Source organism: Miniopterus natalensis, chromosome 21 (assembly GCF_054644295.1).
Source record: "Miniopterus natalensis isolate mMinNat1 chromosome 21, mMinNat1.hap1, whole genome shotgun sequence".
In the NCBI taxonomy this organism is placed as follows: Eukaryota; Metazoa; Chordata; class Mammalia; order Chiroptera; family Miniopteridae; genus Miniopterus; species Miniopterus natalensis.
Genome location: NC_142101.1, coordinates 5590994 through 5605302, shown reverse-complemented (window position 1 = coordinate 5605302; position 14309 = coordinate 5590994).

Below are 14309 nucleotides of genomic sequence, written 5' to 3'. Positions count from 1 at the left end.
GCAACCTACTTACCTTGCCTGTGCGAAGTTTGCAGAGCACGTGCCCATGAGAACCAGCTGCTCTGGGCCTCCAGGTCCACGGAAGGGACGAAGCACGCGAGGGGCCCTGACATTTAACTTTTACTAACCTTGGAGTAAATCCACCTCCGTCAATAGGACGTGGCAACTACTAAAAAACGTATAAACGAAATCAAGTATTCGAGCTGAAAGGCAAGGCTTGAGGGAAGGGGTGGACCGCCGGGGCTGTGGCCAGCAGGAAGCTTGTGTGGCAGGGCATTTGTGGACAAGGAGCGTGGCAGACGCTGTCAATCTGAAGGGCAGGCCAGTGCAGTGGCCGAGCTGTGAATGCTGGGGAGACACCCTGATGCTGACAGCACAGCGGGGGGCCCTGAAGACCTCAGGCAGGGACCGCCCCTCTCTGCTGGGCTTTGGGAAAGTGAATTCGGGATAAATTTGCACCTATTCTTTATGGCCAGTGCCCATCCTGACTGGCCAGAACCCTTGCCACAGTGATGGTTGAATTCTTTTTTACTGTGGCAAAATATACATAACATACTATTTACTGTTTTAACAATTTTTAATAGTTCAATTTTGTGGCATTAGGTACATTCACACTGCTGTGCCACCATCACCACCACCCATCTCCACAGTATTTGTCCTTTTGTGTCCGGCTTATTTCACTCAGCATAATGTCCGCAAGGTTCATCCGTGTTGTAGCATGTGTCAGAATGTCCTTCCTGTTTAAGGCTGAATAATATTCCTTTGTCATATTACCACACTTCGTTCATCCACTGATGGCGCTTGGGTTGCTTCTACCTCTGGGCTGCTGTGAGTAATGCTGTGAGCACGTACACGGACCTGTTCACGTCCCTACTTTCAGATCTTTCGGGCGCATGCCCAGAGGCAAAATTGCTGGATCCTATGGTAATTCTGTGTTTAATTTTTTGAGAAACTATTGAATATTTTTACCAGCACACCTATTATAAAATGTATACAACTGCGATTCACCATCTCCACTTGGGTGTCTAGTTCCTATCTCAAAGTCAAAGTACCCAAAACCAAGCTCCTGGTCTCCCCAGCGTTCCCACCTCCGTAGACGGAATTGCCACTCAGCGGGGGCTAAGACCCTCGGTGTCAGCAGTGACTCCCCTTTCTCTCACTCTCCACATCCAGCCCACTGGCAAATCCTAAAGTTCTACCCTCAAAGCAGAGCCAGGACCACATCCCTTTCCAGGCCCCCGCTGCTGCTGCTGGACCAGCCACCCCACCTCTCACGCCAGCTGCTGCAGTAGCCTCCGGAAACTGCTTCAGTGGGCCCTCTGCCATCTGGCTTTCATACAGTTGCTAGAATGATCCATTTAAAATACCAATCAGGTCACTTCACTCCTCTGATCAAAGCTTCCAATGACTTCCTATTACAATTAGAAAAAAGCCCACAAACCCTAAAGTCAGTACCATGGCTTACGAGACAACCCAACAGCTGGCCCCTGGTCCCACCGCTCTTGCCCCCACCTGCACATCTGGTTCCACTGGCCCTGACTCTTTCAGACTTGGAGTAGGTCCCGCCTTGGGGCCTTTATGCTGGCAGGTGCTTCTCATAAATCATCACATGGCTTGTTCCAAATGCCACCTCCTCCAAGGAGGCTCGCCCAGGGGTCCCATCTAAGGCAGCCAGCAGCCCCTGGTCCTGCTTCATCCTCCTGCCACCCAGCACTACCTCCTTGTTCCCTGCTTGCCGTATCGCCTTCTGGAGAGTAAGGTCCACGAGGACGGGGAGAGGTTCTGATGACTGCTGTTCCCCAGGACACAGAAGAGACACTGAACTTGGACCTTGGAGGGAACAAAGCATTTCTGTCGACACGAGGGGCACCGGCACATCTCCATCTCAGGCCAGCTCAGTTCCGTAGATACGAGGGAAGGAGAGGTGGGAACAGTCAGCACTTTGGGGTCCCAGAGTCTGCGCCGTTACTCGTAACTTGCCGGGTCAGAGCCAGCTTTGTCGCAGAGGAGTGAGCACATGCAGCGATGACTGTGGATGCTTTAGGAAGGCCTCGAGCCCATAGAGCTCCACCACCAACGACCCTATTGTCTTATCTTAAGTTTTACCACTAGTAATTATTTTCTTTGTTTAGTTCTCTCACCAACCTGATGCCCATTTGCCTCATGAGCATCCCAGGCCTTGGATCATCCAGCCAGAGCAGCAGGACTGGAGATCTCCATCTGGTCATCCCACCTCCCTGGCCCCTGAGCTGCTATGAATACAGTTATTCTGGGATAGCTCTGGGCAGCACTTCTCAAATAAGACCTGTTCTTCAGCGCACTAAGACCACGAGGGATGGAGCAGAGTGGCTGGATGCTTAAGGGAGCATGGAGGGGGCAGTGGCTGGACTGGCAGAATCAAAACAGTGTCCACATTCCTGCCTGCCTAGTTGTTTGGGTTTGAAAGCTCTTCATTCTAAGGGTGGAACTTCGGTGTAAACCTGGCGTTAGGAAACCTGGCTTTAGGAAGCCTTAAGACCCATGACAATAGCCCTCACGGAGAAGCTCGTGGAGCTTCTTGGAGAGAAACTGGGGAAGCTGTGTTCTTCCAGAAACTAGTCTCCCCGAATCCAGTCACTTGAGCTTTCAAATGGGTCACTTGGTTCAGCTCTGCAAAGGTGACCACGTAATATGTTGTTCAAACAAGTGCACTTTTGGGAATGAACCAGGGAACCTTTGCAGTTATGCTAGGACAGCAGTGGGCTGGACCTGGGCCGTCTCTTCTCACCACGAGGAACTGAGTTGTGAGCCAGCCTTTTAATGCGCCAAATGAAGACGTGGGAGTCCCCAGCCCTTCCTGAGGGTACAGCCTCACCATTGCTCCCGGCCTCCCTGCCTCCTTCCTGCAGCCCAGGGTCTAATTAACGCCTTGTCCCTGAAGGTCTATTTTCTCCTTTGAGTCTTTTGCATCAAATATCAGCAGGGGAATGTCTATGTACGACTTACCAGGTCACCACCAATTCCCCCTTTAAAAGGGCCTCTTCCGGATGCTTACACACTTTCACTCGCCCACCAGTGAGTTGACTGTCCCCACCGGTGCTGCTGGAGTCCCTGACCACTGTCTCTGGAGCAATCTCTTCATCAGGGCCCGATGACCTGCTTAGACTTCGGTTCCCACGCCCGAGGATGGGCTGAGCACCCTGAGCTGCAGATGAGCTGCGAGGACATCAAAGCGAGAACTTGCTGGGGCTTCAAGTCTGAGTCACCCCGTGAGCAGAGCGAGGCGAGAGATGTGCAGAGAGCGGCAGGCACAGCGCCCGAGAAGAGCGAGCGCTTCCTGCAGCTGGTGCACCGGTGTGGGTGCTTCACACCACTGCAGCCGGCACGGCCTAGGTGCTCGGTGACTCTCAGCTGAGTCACCAAGCAATGGTCTCCTGGGCCACACTGAGCCTGAAGCAGCTGAGTCAACGCCTGGGCCATGACCTATGGTCTAGGGCTTCACAGCGAATTCCGGGACATTGGTGCTAAAAGAGATCTTAGAAACCATCCAATCCAGCCCCACTCAGGGTCAAATGAAAAACCCACGTGAGGGCCCTGAGAGGTGAGATGACCTGTCCAAATTCTGGTTAAGTCATGGGCAGCACTGGGCTCAGGTCTCCTGATGGCAGCTCTGGGCTCAGGTGTCCTGATGGCAGCCCTGGGCTCGGGGTCTCCTGATGGCAGCCCTGGGCTCGGGGTCTCCTGATGGCAGCCCTGGGCTCGGGGTCTCCTGATGGCAGCCCTGGGCTCGGGTCTCCTGATGGGAGCACTGGGCTCGGGTCTCCTGATGGGAGCACTGGGCTCGGGTCTCCTGATGGCAGCGCTGGGCTCGGGTCTCCTGATGGCAGCCCTGGGCTCGGGTCTCCTGATGGCAGCCCTGGGCTCGGGTCTCCTGATGGCAGCGCTGGGCTCGGGTCTCCTGATGGCAGCCCTGGGCTCGGATCTCCTGATGGCAGCCCTGGGCTCGGGTCTCCTGATGGGAGCACTGGGCTCGGGTCTCCTGATGGCAGCGCTGGGCTCGGGTCTCCTGATGGCAGCCCTGGGCTCGGGTCTCCTGATGGCAGCCCTGGGCTCGGGTCTCCTGATGGGAGCACTGGGCTCGGGTCTCCTGATGGCAGCGCTGGGCTCGGGTCTCCTGATGGCAGCCCTGGGCTCGGGTCTCCTGATGGCAGCCCTGGGCTCGGGGTCTCCTGATGGCAGCCCTGGGCTCGGGTCTCCTGATGGCAGCCCTGGGCTCGGGTCTCCTGATGGCAGCCCTGGGCTCGGGTCTCCTGATGGCAGCACTGGGCTCGGGTGTCCTGATGGCAGCCCTGGGCTCGGGTCTCCTGATGGCAGCCCTGGGCTCGGGTCTCCTGATGGCAGCACTGGGCTCGGGTCTCCTGATGGCAGAACTGGGCTCGGGTCTCCTGATGGCAGCACTGGGCTCGGGTCTCCTGATGGCTACCCCTCTGTGCCTTGTCTTTACCAGCCAGCCCTGCAACCTCTCAGATTCGCCTGATATCTCAGAGCCGTGACCCGGAGGCTCGACCTCAGTACCACACATATGGGTTTTGGCCTTTAACCTTAGTGCCCTGGCTGACCATGCTCCCCCAGGCCCTGCCCAGCCAACCACTCTCCCCTGCCTCTCCCAGTGACTCATTGCCCTCGCACGCCGCTAACCTGTCCCTCCCCGCCGCTGTATGCCCATGGGCTCAAGACGCAAATGCCCTCCCTGTTTAGTTTTATCAGCAATAACATCTTTTTCATCTTCGTTTCCCTAAAGCCAGAGTTGTGCCTAAACTCATCTATCCTATGAATGAATGACCTGCTGTGTGACCGTGGACCAGTGGTTCAGCATCTCCGGGCCTGCTCCTGGGTCTGTTTAATAAATGCGCTGCTGCTGCGTGGTGGCTGTGCTCTAATGTGAGTCCAGCACAGTGCTCAGCAAGTGCCTTGTGCTGAGAGCACTTCTTGGCAAACTTGAAAGGGGACTCTTCTGTCTGTGATGAAAGGGACGAAGGCGACTCTGAGTTCCAACTTTCTGCAAACTCTGAGCATCTGAGCACCTGGCTCGGAGCCCAGTGTTGGCTTCGGAGGGGGAGGAAAGGACGTGGCAGAGGTCTGAGGTGAAGATGTCTTGCGGAGAGGGCCTGATGGAACCTCACCCTCCACTCCAAGGGCCTGTGCAGGCCGCCTTCCCGGGGTGCCAGCCATCAGAGATCAGCTGGCCTCTGAGCCACAGAGGCAGCTGGCTGGCTGCTTTCAATCAGAGGGGCTCCTTTCCTGGTTTCCATTGGCGGCCAGTTTCTGCATTTCCCGCACCCTCTGTGGCTTCCCAACAGCAATTTTTTAAAGAATCCAAACTGTTTGGAATAAGAAAGGAGAAAGCTATCATTATGAGAGCTGCGTGGTGGCTTCCGCTGGCTTCCCGGTCATTTGGAGGTTGACGGAGGGATGACTCCACGGTCCGGGGGTGACTAGGGAGCCTGGTGTGCTCTCCTTCCAGGCCACTGCTTGGCTTGCACTCCCTGAGCAGCTGCTGTGTGCCAGCCCAGATGGACAAACATGGTCTCAGCCAGGACAGGCTTCTGGGTCTAGAAGCATGACTAATAACACCAAGGCCATGGCAGGCAGATGTGGACGGAGCACCCTGGACACAGCAGAACAAAGGAGGTGGCAGTGTCAGGGGACACCTGACCCCAGGGACTGCAGGGGAACACAGCCTCACAGGCTCCCTCACTGGGCTGTGGCACCCATGGTCACGTAGAACACGAGAGGCTCCAGCAAGGCTACTAGGTTTAGCAACAGAATACAGGACACTGGTTACTGTGAACGTCCAATAAACAACTAAATAGTGTAAGTATGTCCTAAATATTGCACGGACATGCTTTCCAATATAACATTTAGGACAGATTTGCACCAAAGAATGATTTGCTGTTGATCTGAAATTCACATTGAACTGGGTGTTCTGCCTTTTTTATCTGGCTGCTCTTTTCTGAGGTCAACAGAGAGTCCCAGACCATAAATCTGAGAGTCTACTCTACCCAACAGTGAGTCACATGGAATATATAACATTTGGGGACCATCAGAAAACCAGCAGGAAGGGAAGGATGGCTTTCCTGAGTCACAGAATAGAGGGAGAGAGGGTCCTGAATCCTACAGGCATCCATCCACATTAGAAGCCCCTAGGCTCCTCTTACAACCTCAGCATCCCAGGGGGAAATGACAGAGGTGGCCCAGGCCACATGGCCTGCAATGACCCTGGTCTGTCCAGTGGCCCATGACTTGACTGAGGAGGAGGAGGGACCGTGGCTACCTTCAGGACCCAAGTCTCAGGCCAGCAGACCCTGGCCCCTTGGATCCCACTGTTCCGTCATGCTCTGCTCAAGGCTGCCATAGCCCTGCCCATGTAGGTGCCATCTGGCTAACATTGTCAGTTTTCCTTTAGCTCAAGTTTTGTTTTATTTGAGACCGGTTTATGATTCCAGAGACCTTTCAGACATCAAAAAATAAGATTAAGAATCTCTGCACTAGAAACTAGAAGAGGCAGGGATGGGAGCTCAGACAGAAAGTCAAAGTCTCAACACCAGGATGCTTTTCCGGAGGAAGTGGCTGAGTGAAGTCTGGGACCAGAGGAGCACCCGGAAGCCAGCCCAGGCAGAGGCCTGCGCAGGAGAGTCCCCAGCCACCCCCAAGTGCCCCCCAGCTCAGGGCCGCAGACACAGCTGCTGCTCAGGAGGAAGACGCAGCCTGCTGGTATTTATAACCTGCGTTTAGATTGTGAGCGTCTCTGCACGTTTCCTCTTATGTAAATAAAATGAACAATGCGGGGCCCACAGGTTTTGCTAATGGGGCTTGATACTTAAACCCTCCCCTCGTTCCGGGTGTTCTGTGCGGAGAGCTGAGGACCTGCACGTGGTCCAAGGGGAAGTGCAGTTGGAGCAGCTCTACCCGTCCCCCGGTCTCCTCTCAGATATCAGTTGTGGGCTTTTACGTAAGAAGCTAATGCATTTTCAAAGCCGGCAGATCACCCACCCGTGTTTTGACAGTTTGGCTTTAGTTGAAATATAATTAAACTTTTCAAAAACAAGGGCTTTGAAACTCAATCTCCACACTGTTTACACGCTGGGATTTTTTTTCCTTAAGCGTTCGGATTTTACTTGCTGCAGGACAATTAACTTGTTCTTCCCTTTCTGCACTCAAAACAAACACAGGTCTAAGCTTTTTGCTTTTAGAGCTCTGCATAGCTGAGAATGGAAAAAATAACACCGGAGACAGGATGGGCTTCTGATGACACCTCCTCCGACAGACACTCCTAAAACCGCGGTGTGAGTCACCGCGCCCCGCGCACACCCTCTAAGGAGCAGGAAGTGCGGGTATTTTAGGCCCGAGGCTGCCACAGGTTTTCAGATGCGTCTTGAGGCGCTTGGCCGGCAGCCTCCCCACCGGCGAGCAGAGTGGCGTTGTTGAGCGAGGCCCAGCTCTGCCAACCTCTGTTTGTTTGTTCTCCTTGCCCTGGTTTTGCTTTTATGCTAACGAGCCGAGTCTAAAAAGCACAGAGCTAGCGAATTTATAAAACCAACAAAAACTTGAAAAGAGAATCAGCGACAATGGGAGCCAGGCAGTGGGCGGCCCGTAGGGGCAGGCAGATGGTGCAACAGGACACCCTCGGTGGCTCGCGGGGACCCAGCCTTGTGGCTCTGTGGCCAAAGGGAGAGAAAGGGGGGCCCCAGCCAGCGCTTTCACTTCTAACCCGAGTCGTTGGCTGTGGGTAATGTCCTCCCTCCTCTGCTCGCTATCTCCAAAGGCCAGAGAAACACCGGGAGGGGGCGGGGAAACAAAAGATACAAAACTGAACTGAAATGAAATGACTTTAGATGAAAGACTTTAAAAATGAAGAAGGACTTGAGGGCAGTGAGCCAGATGCTGCCATGGAAGAAGTTATAAATCCTGACCTTGTTTGGTAAAGGAAGGAGGCCCAGGGAGGAGGGCTGGCTCTGGGCGCCCAGAGCTCCTGCCAATGGCCATGGCGAGCCCCCAGAGGGAGGCGGCCAAGCAGGCGTCATCCAGCCGAGCGGGAGGCCTCAGCTCCCTCCGTGTGGAGGGGAGTCTGCAGCACATGGGCCTGTGATGTGGCCAGGGGTGCTGTAGAGGCAGAGTGTGCATACAGGAACCCATTTGTACTAATGTTTTTATTGTTATTGACGGCTTTCTTACAGAGATGGAGTCTTTTGGGAAATAGAAGCCCAGCCTTGAGCATTCCTATAATGTGGTGAGACCCCTGAGCTGGCTGGGGGCTGTGTAAGCCACAGAGGCATCCCAGACATGACTTCCATTGTCACAAGTGCCAGCTGCCTCCCAATCCTAAGAGAAATTAATTCATTGGTGGCCCAGCCCGTGTGGCTCAGTGGTTGAGCATCAACTCACGAACCAAGAGGTCTCCAGTTTGATTCCCAGTCAGGACACGTGCCTGAGTTGTGGGATGGATCCCAGTAGGGGGAGTGCAGGAGGCAGCCAATTGATGTTTTTCTCATCGATGTTTCTATCTCTCTATCCCTGTCCATTCCTCTCTCTCTAAAATCAATAAAAACATATTTTTTAAAAAAAAGAATTCATCGATGGAAGAAACTTCTGGAGTTCTTAATAAGTAGCTCCAGAAGAGATTCGATGGCTGGTAACATCACATAGTCTTGGAAGGTTTATCCAGAAATCGCACGCTGCAGAACAGCATGTGCGTGACCAGGTGTTCCACGCACAGCGCTCAGCCTCGGGAACCAGCCACAGAGGCGTTCTGTGTAGGAGACTCCTGCTGCTGCTGCAGCAAATCACCACCCACTTGGCGAGTCCCATGGGGCTAAAATCGAGGGGCCGCCGGGCTGGGTCCTTCTGGAGCTCTCGGGGAGAGTTCCTGCCCTTCCAGCTTTCAGAGGCCACGTATGTTCCTTGGCTCCTGGCCTCCTCACTCCACCAGGCCGCCTCTCTCTGTGCTTTGCTTCTGCAGTCATGTCTCCTCTGCCCCCATCTTACACTTTTAAAGACCCTGGTGGTTACATGGGGTCCGCTTGGATCATCCAGGATAATCTTCCTAGCTGATGAGTAAAGCCAGCTGATCAGCAGCCTAACTCCTCCTGCAACTCTCACTCCCCTTGGCCATGTCACCCGCGATGAGGTTGTGGGCCTCTTTGGTGAGGGGTAGTGACTAGGGGAGCACCCGCCTCTGGCCCAGGTTCCAGGTGCTTGACTATGAATAAAATAGGTAAATACAGGGGATCGCCTTCCAAACACCAAAGCGGAAGCCTTCCTGGCCCTTTGTTTGCTGTCAGTCCCCCTGCGGAGAGAGAGGGCTCCCCGTTAGGTCAGAGGCCGGGCACAGCGGGTGAGGGTGTTACTAAGCTCTGCTCACCCTGTTGGCCTGGACACCATCCGAGTCCTGACCACATGAAGCTGAGTTTCCAGCTAAGAGTTTGGAGGAGCCACAAACACATCCAGCCTACGTGCTGGGCTTCAACCATGACACGTAGTACAAGCCCAGTGACAGCAATTGCATGGAGATTGTTTTGCCGCTGTTTTCCTTGAGTGGAGAGGACCTTCCACAGAGAAGAAAGAGTGTCATAAATCGGAGTGTGGGCCTACCCTTCAGGGGACCCTGAGTCACTGAATGGAAGGGAGAGAGTGAACTCCCCCAGGGGGGAGTTGGCTGTCATTGGTGTCCCCGAAGCTGTCATTGGTGTCCCTGCAGCAGTCTAGCCCTGTGGGAAGGAGCAAGGCTGGCCTCTCAGATGGGACCAGCCACCCACCTACAGGCTGCTTGATTTTCTGGAAATAACAGAGGGAAGGCAGGGCTGAAAACCCAGACTGGGGGTGGCCTTTTGGAGCCTTTGACCACCTTAGAGCTCATGGCCTCTTTGGTCCAAGAGGCAATAGCCATGCCCAGTGGGTGAGATCAGCTCTAAGGCAGAGAGAAAAAGAGACAAGTCAAAGCTCCTCCAGCCCCAGGGAAGTGGCACCGAGAGAACCTCAACCGCCAAGTTCCTCAAATTTCACAAGTTTATTACAAACCCCACACGTGCTGTTTGGTTGCTTAAAAACGATTTAATTTTTGCAATTTCCCAGAGAGATGGTGCCCCAAATTAAAACTGATGTCTGAAAAAGTAGCAGCTCTAAGGGATGAAGGTGGTTCTTGTCCAAGAAGAGGGGCCAGCGGGATGGAGAAGCACCCTGGCATTGGAGCTGCAGGAGACCCTTAGCTTTGACTCCTGGGTCATGAGATGCTTATTCCCAGGACAGAGCCAAAGTTCCCGTCGTGCCACTGGAACAGTCACCTCCTGCCACTAGAACAGTCACCTCTGACACTCACCCAGAAATCTGTGTGGTTCCCATCAGGACTTTGAGCACCAGGAGATGGGCCTCCTGTAGGGAGGAGAAGGGGATGTGCTTCGGCATCGGGCCACCTGGGTTACTTTGTACCTCTGACAAGGTTGGCTTAGCTGAGCCTCAGTTCTCTCACTGCAAAGTGCAGGTGAATGGTGCACCCTGGCACCTTTGGGATGTTGAGACTCAATGACTGTGCTGGTGGGAACACGACTGCCCACAGCCGGAACTGTGTGGGACCTCGACAGTAGCCGCTGCTATCCCTGTTACTGTTCACACGGCCTTCCTCGTGACGAGGTCATCTACAGGCCAGGACCCTTTGGAGCACACAGGATCCCTCCTCGTCTAATTCTGATGAGTCCACAGGACAAAGGGCCTGGCTTCGTGGAGCTCTGTTTGGGTCCAGGAGTGGGGCACGGCGTGGCCTCAGGTCAGCATGTCTGTCCCGGGCACACAGGCCTTCACAGGTAGCCCGGCTGCTCCTGAACATCCGTGTCTCCAGAGGTCCCTGTCGTGTGCCTTTCCCGCCACTGGGAAAGCAGTGTGCAGGCCAGTGCACAAGCCACCTCCACAGCGCGGGCTGGGTGCCCAGAGGGACCATGCTTGCCTCAGGGTGAAACGGTCAGCACTCATACAGTGAGACGTGCAGAAAGATTGGCTGCCACTGCGGGCACCCTGGGGGGCATGGCCAGGGGTGGTCCTTTCCAAACACTTTGCTTGAATGAAATGCTTATGGCACAAGCCCTGGCCCCACATTTTATAGCTTAGCACCAGCTGGCTGTGTTGGCTGAGTCGCTTTTGACATATTTCAATTGCTCTGGCTGTCGAATGTCATTCAATCACCTGTGTTTCCCCAGCGCTGGCCAGACACCCACGAGGATTGGTGTTCACACAAGCACAGCCCACCCTGGCCTGCAGAAGTAGCGGCTGGGCAGGGGGCTCTGGGTGGGGTCAGCAGCTGTGGTGGGGGACCCGGTCTCCCACAGGAAACCAAGTCACCTACCACCTGGGGTGCTCAGCACACTAACATTTCACCCCAGCAGCAGACAGGATGACACAAGGGAACCATGATGGGCCCTGCAACAAATGACAAGTGCCAACACCCACTCTTGCAAGCAAACCATGTAGGGGCCCGGTAACTGTTTGCTAACTGCCTCTCTTTCAGGAGCAGTTAAGAATGTCCATTCCCCGCTGCAGTGGGCAAACTTGTGGGCATGCTCAGCTCCAGGAAGGGACCAAGGCACAGTGCCCCCGCGGCACATGAGCCGGCCTGGCTGGCCCCTGAGAACATGGCCATCTCAAACATCAGCCAACAACTGTGCAGAGTGGAGGCCAACGCCAAGCGAGCCGAGTGGACAGTAGAAACGGCTAATACGGTGCTAGGACTGTTCTAAGAGCTTTGTATTATCTAATTTAATCCTTACAACAACCCTATAAGGTGGGTGCTATTTAATCACACATTTCACAGTGAGGAAACTGAGGCAGGTTAAGTCACATGCCCAAGGTTACCAACTCCTAAGTGATGCCACTGTGGTTTGAACACTTAGTCGGACTTCTGGCTCCAGGGTCTGTGTGTAACCTTGACACTCCGTTGGATAAATACAGGGCACCTTGCTAAGCAAAGATGAATCTAATGGTGTCCGACTCTCCTCAGGCCGAGGGGAAAGGGTGGTTGGAAAAGGCGCAGGTGGGTGAGGAAGCGCAGGGTGACTTGCTGGCTGCCCCCCAGGAGATCCCTCTTCTCTGCAAGTCTGAGAGAGCCTGGTAAGACTCCTTTTTTACCAAAATGAATCTCTCAAGTGCTGGGAAAACGCAGCCACCCCCTCTTGTTCCCCAAACACTGTCCCCAACCCCATTATGCAAGTGCCTGTTACAGTGGGTTGTGGAAGCCACTTTCGTGGTCATGGTTTTCAACTGCAAATAAAAGAGGAAACCACGTGAGGAAGAGGCATGTCTTACCAATCCCACATTCAAGCTCAAGCCTGCAGGATGCTGATGCTGGGAGGCCTTTGCAAGAAAGGCTGGGGCTGGGGTGGGGCTGCTCCCAGAAGGAGACAACCTGGGGGAGACCCAGCAAGGAGCAGGGAGTGGGTCACTGCTGAGGGGGGCCGCTGCTGGAAGCTGAGCCTCCCTCTGAAGGACAGGGTGCTTCCTGGGAGCCGCTTCTGACCCTGGAGCAGTTCTGGGGTGCAGGCTCCATTAGGGGAACTGGCTCTGCCCAGGAAGGTTGTCAAGGAAACAAAGGTCTTGGTGGGAATCTAGGGCACAGGCATCCTGGTTGTGTTGGGAAGACACGGTCTTTGGAGGCAGGCAGATTGATTTCGAGGATCCCAGGATGCCTGGGCAGACAGGGCTTGAACGGCAACCTCACTGAAAGGGAGGTGACAGGGGGACACACACGGAAGCTGCATTTTGTCCCCTACATGCAGTTCTTACTTAGACTGTGTATTTATTTGGGGGGATTGTGGGGAAGGGCTGCTGGAGATGACGGCTTCAAGGAAGGCCTCCCAAGCCACCCCTGACGACAGCCTTGCCTTGATTCAAATTTGGGAACTACAGCTTCCATCTGTGTGACCCTGGGCAAGTAACTGCCTCTCTGGGTTTCTGTCTTCTCATTTGTAAGATGGGAGGAATGATTCCGCCCAGCAGGCTGGTGTGGGGTTGTGTGAGATCACACACGGGAAGGGGCTCGGCGAGCGCGCACACTGCGGGGCCTGGGCAGGAGCGAGCTCCTTCCGCTGACGCTCCCCAGATGTCTTAGGACCCTAATGACGTATCCAGACGGGTCCTCGGATCTGGAAAGTTAAAAAAGTTAGGCTTCGTGGGGTTTGCCTGGGGGATGTGCTGCCCACCAGCAAGCGTGTTCCGAGAGGGGCCGCGTCCGCCCTCCACACTGCGGGCCCGGCCGCCGAGCAGCTGGCCCGCCTGGCGCCAGTCCTGCGGGTGAAGAAGTCGCCATAGTGAATGAATTAGGCCAGCGGTTTCCTAGCGTCTGGAGGCAGCGGAATCTTCCTGCAGCGGGTTTTTCCTGAGTTTTTTGGATGTTTTCCCTCTCCCACAGAGCCGGAGTCTGGAGAAGACATAGCCTGATGGGGGGAGACACTGTGAGACACAGAGCACCAGGCTCTGCAGGGAATCTCCAGAGGCTCCTGTGGAAGCTGTGGGGGCGGCAGGAAACTACTGAATCCGCGAAAGGCCCACACAGTGAGCTCACTCATTCATTCATTCATTCATTCACTCGTTCACTCCGGAAGCATTTGCTGAGGGAGGCCCCCAGCTCAGAGATGGAGCTAACCTGGGATGCGGTCCCAGCACCTGAGCTTTCAGACAACGCCGGCCCAGTTGGGAAGAGAAAGTTGCAAAATTACCTGCCTTGAGACCTAGGCTGGTGACTCACAGAGCCGCAGGCCTGCACAAGGTGTTTCCTCGCAGGGAGCCCCCCCCCCAGAGAATCCAGGGGCCCAGGCTGCAGCGGGAACCCGCCTCTGGCTCGCAGTGGCCCCAGCCGGTGGCTCTCGGGCTTCCTCTTTACCACCTTCATGGTACCGCTTCCGTGGATTAGGGGTAGGGGAACAGGCCATTTTAACAAAATTGCTTTTGAAACACAGATGAGTTCGGAATCCAGACGAAGGTGCTTGGCAAGAACCGTGTGGGATCTGGCAGCTCCTGCGGCTCCTGGTGTCTGACGCTTCCATGAACCAGCTGCTCAACTTCCCTCACATGGCTCCCGGGGCAGGCAGCCCGGGCCCTGAGCTGCCCTCCCTGGAGGGCTCGCCCGGTCCGCTCCCGCACACGGGCTCCAAGGGAGGGCAGTGCCCGGCCAAAGGTTTGCCTCTCTCCTCCCCGTGGTTTCTCTAACAACAGCTTACACTCACACACACACACACACACACTGGAGCCAATGCAGCTAAGCATGTTTCCCAGCAGCCTGCGCAACAGAT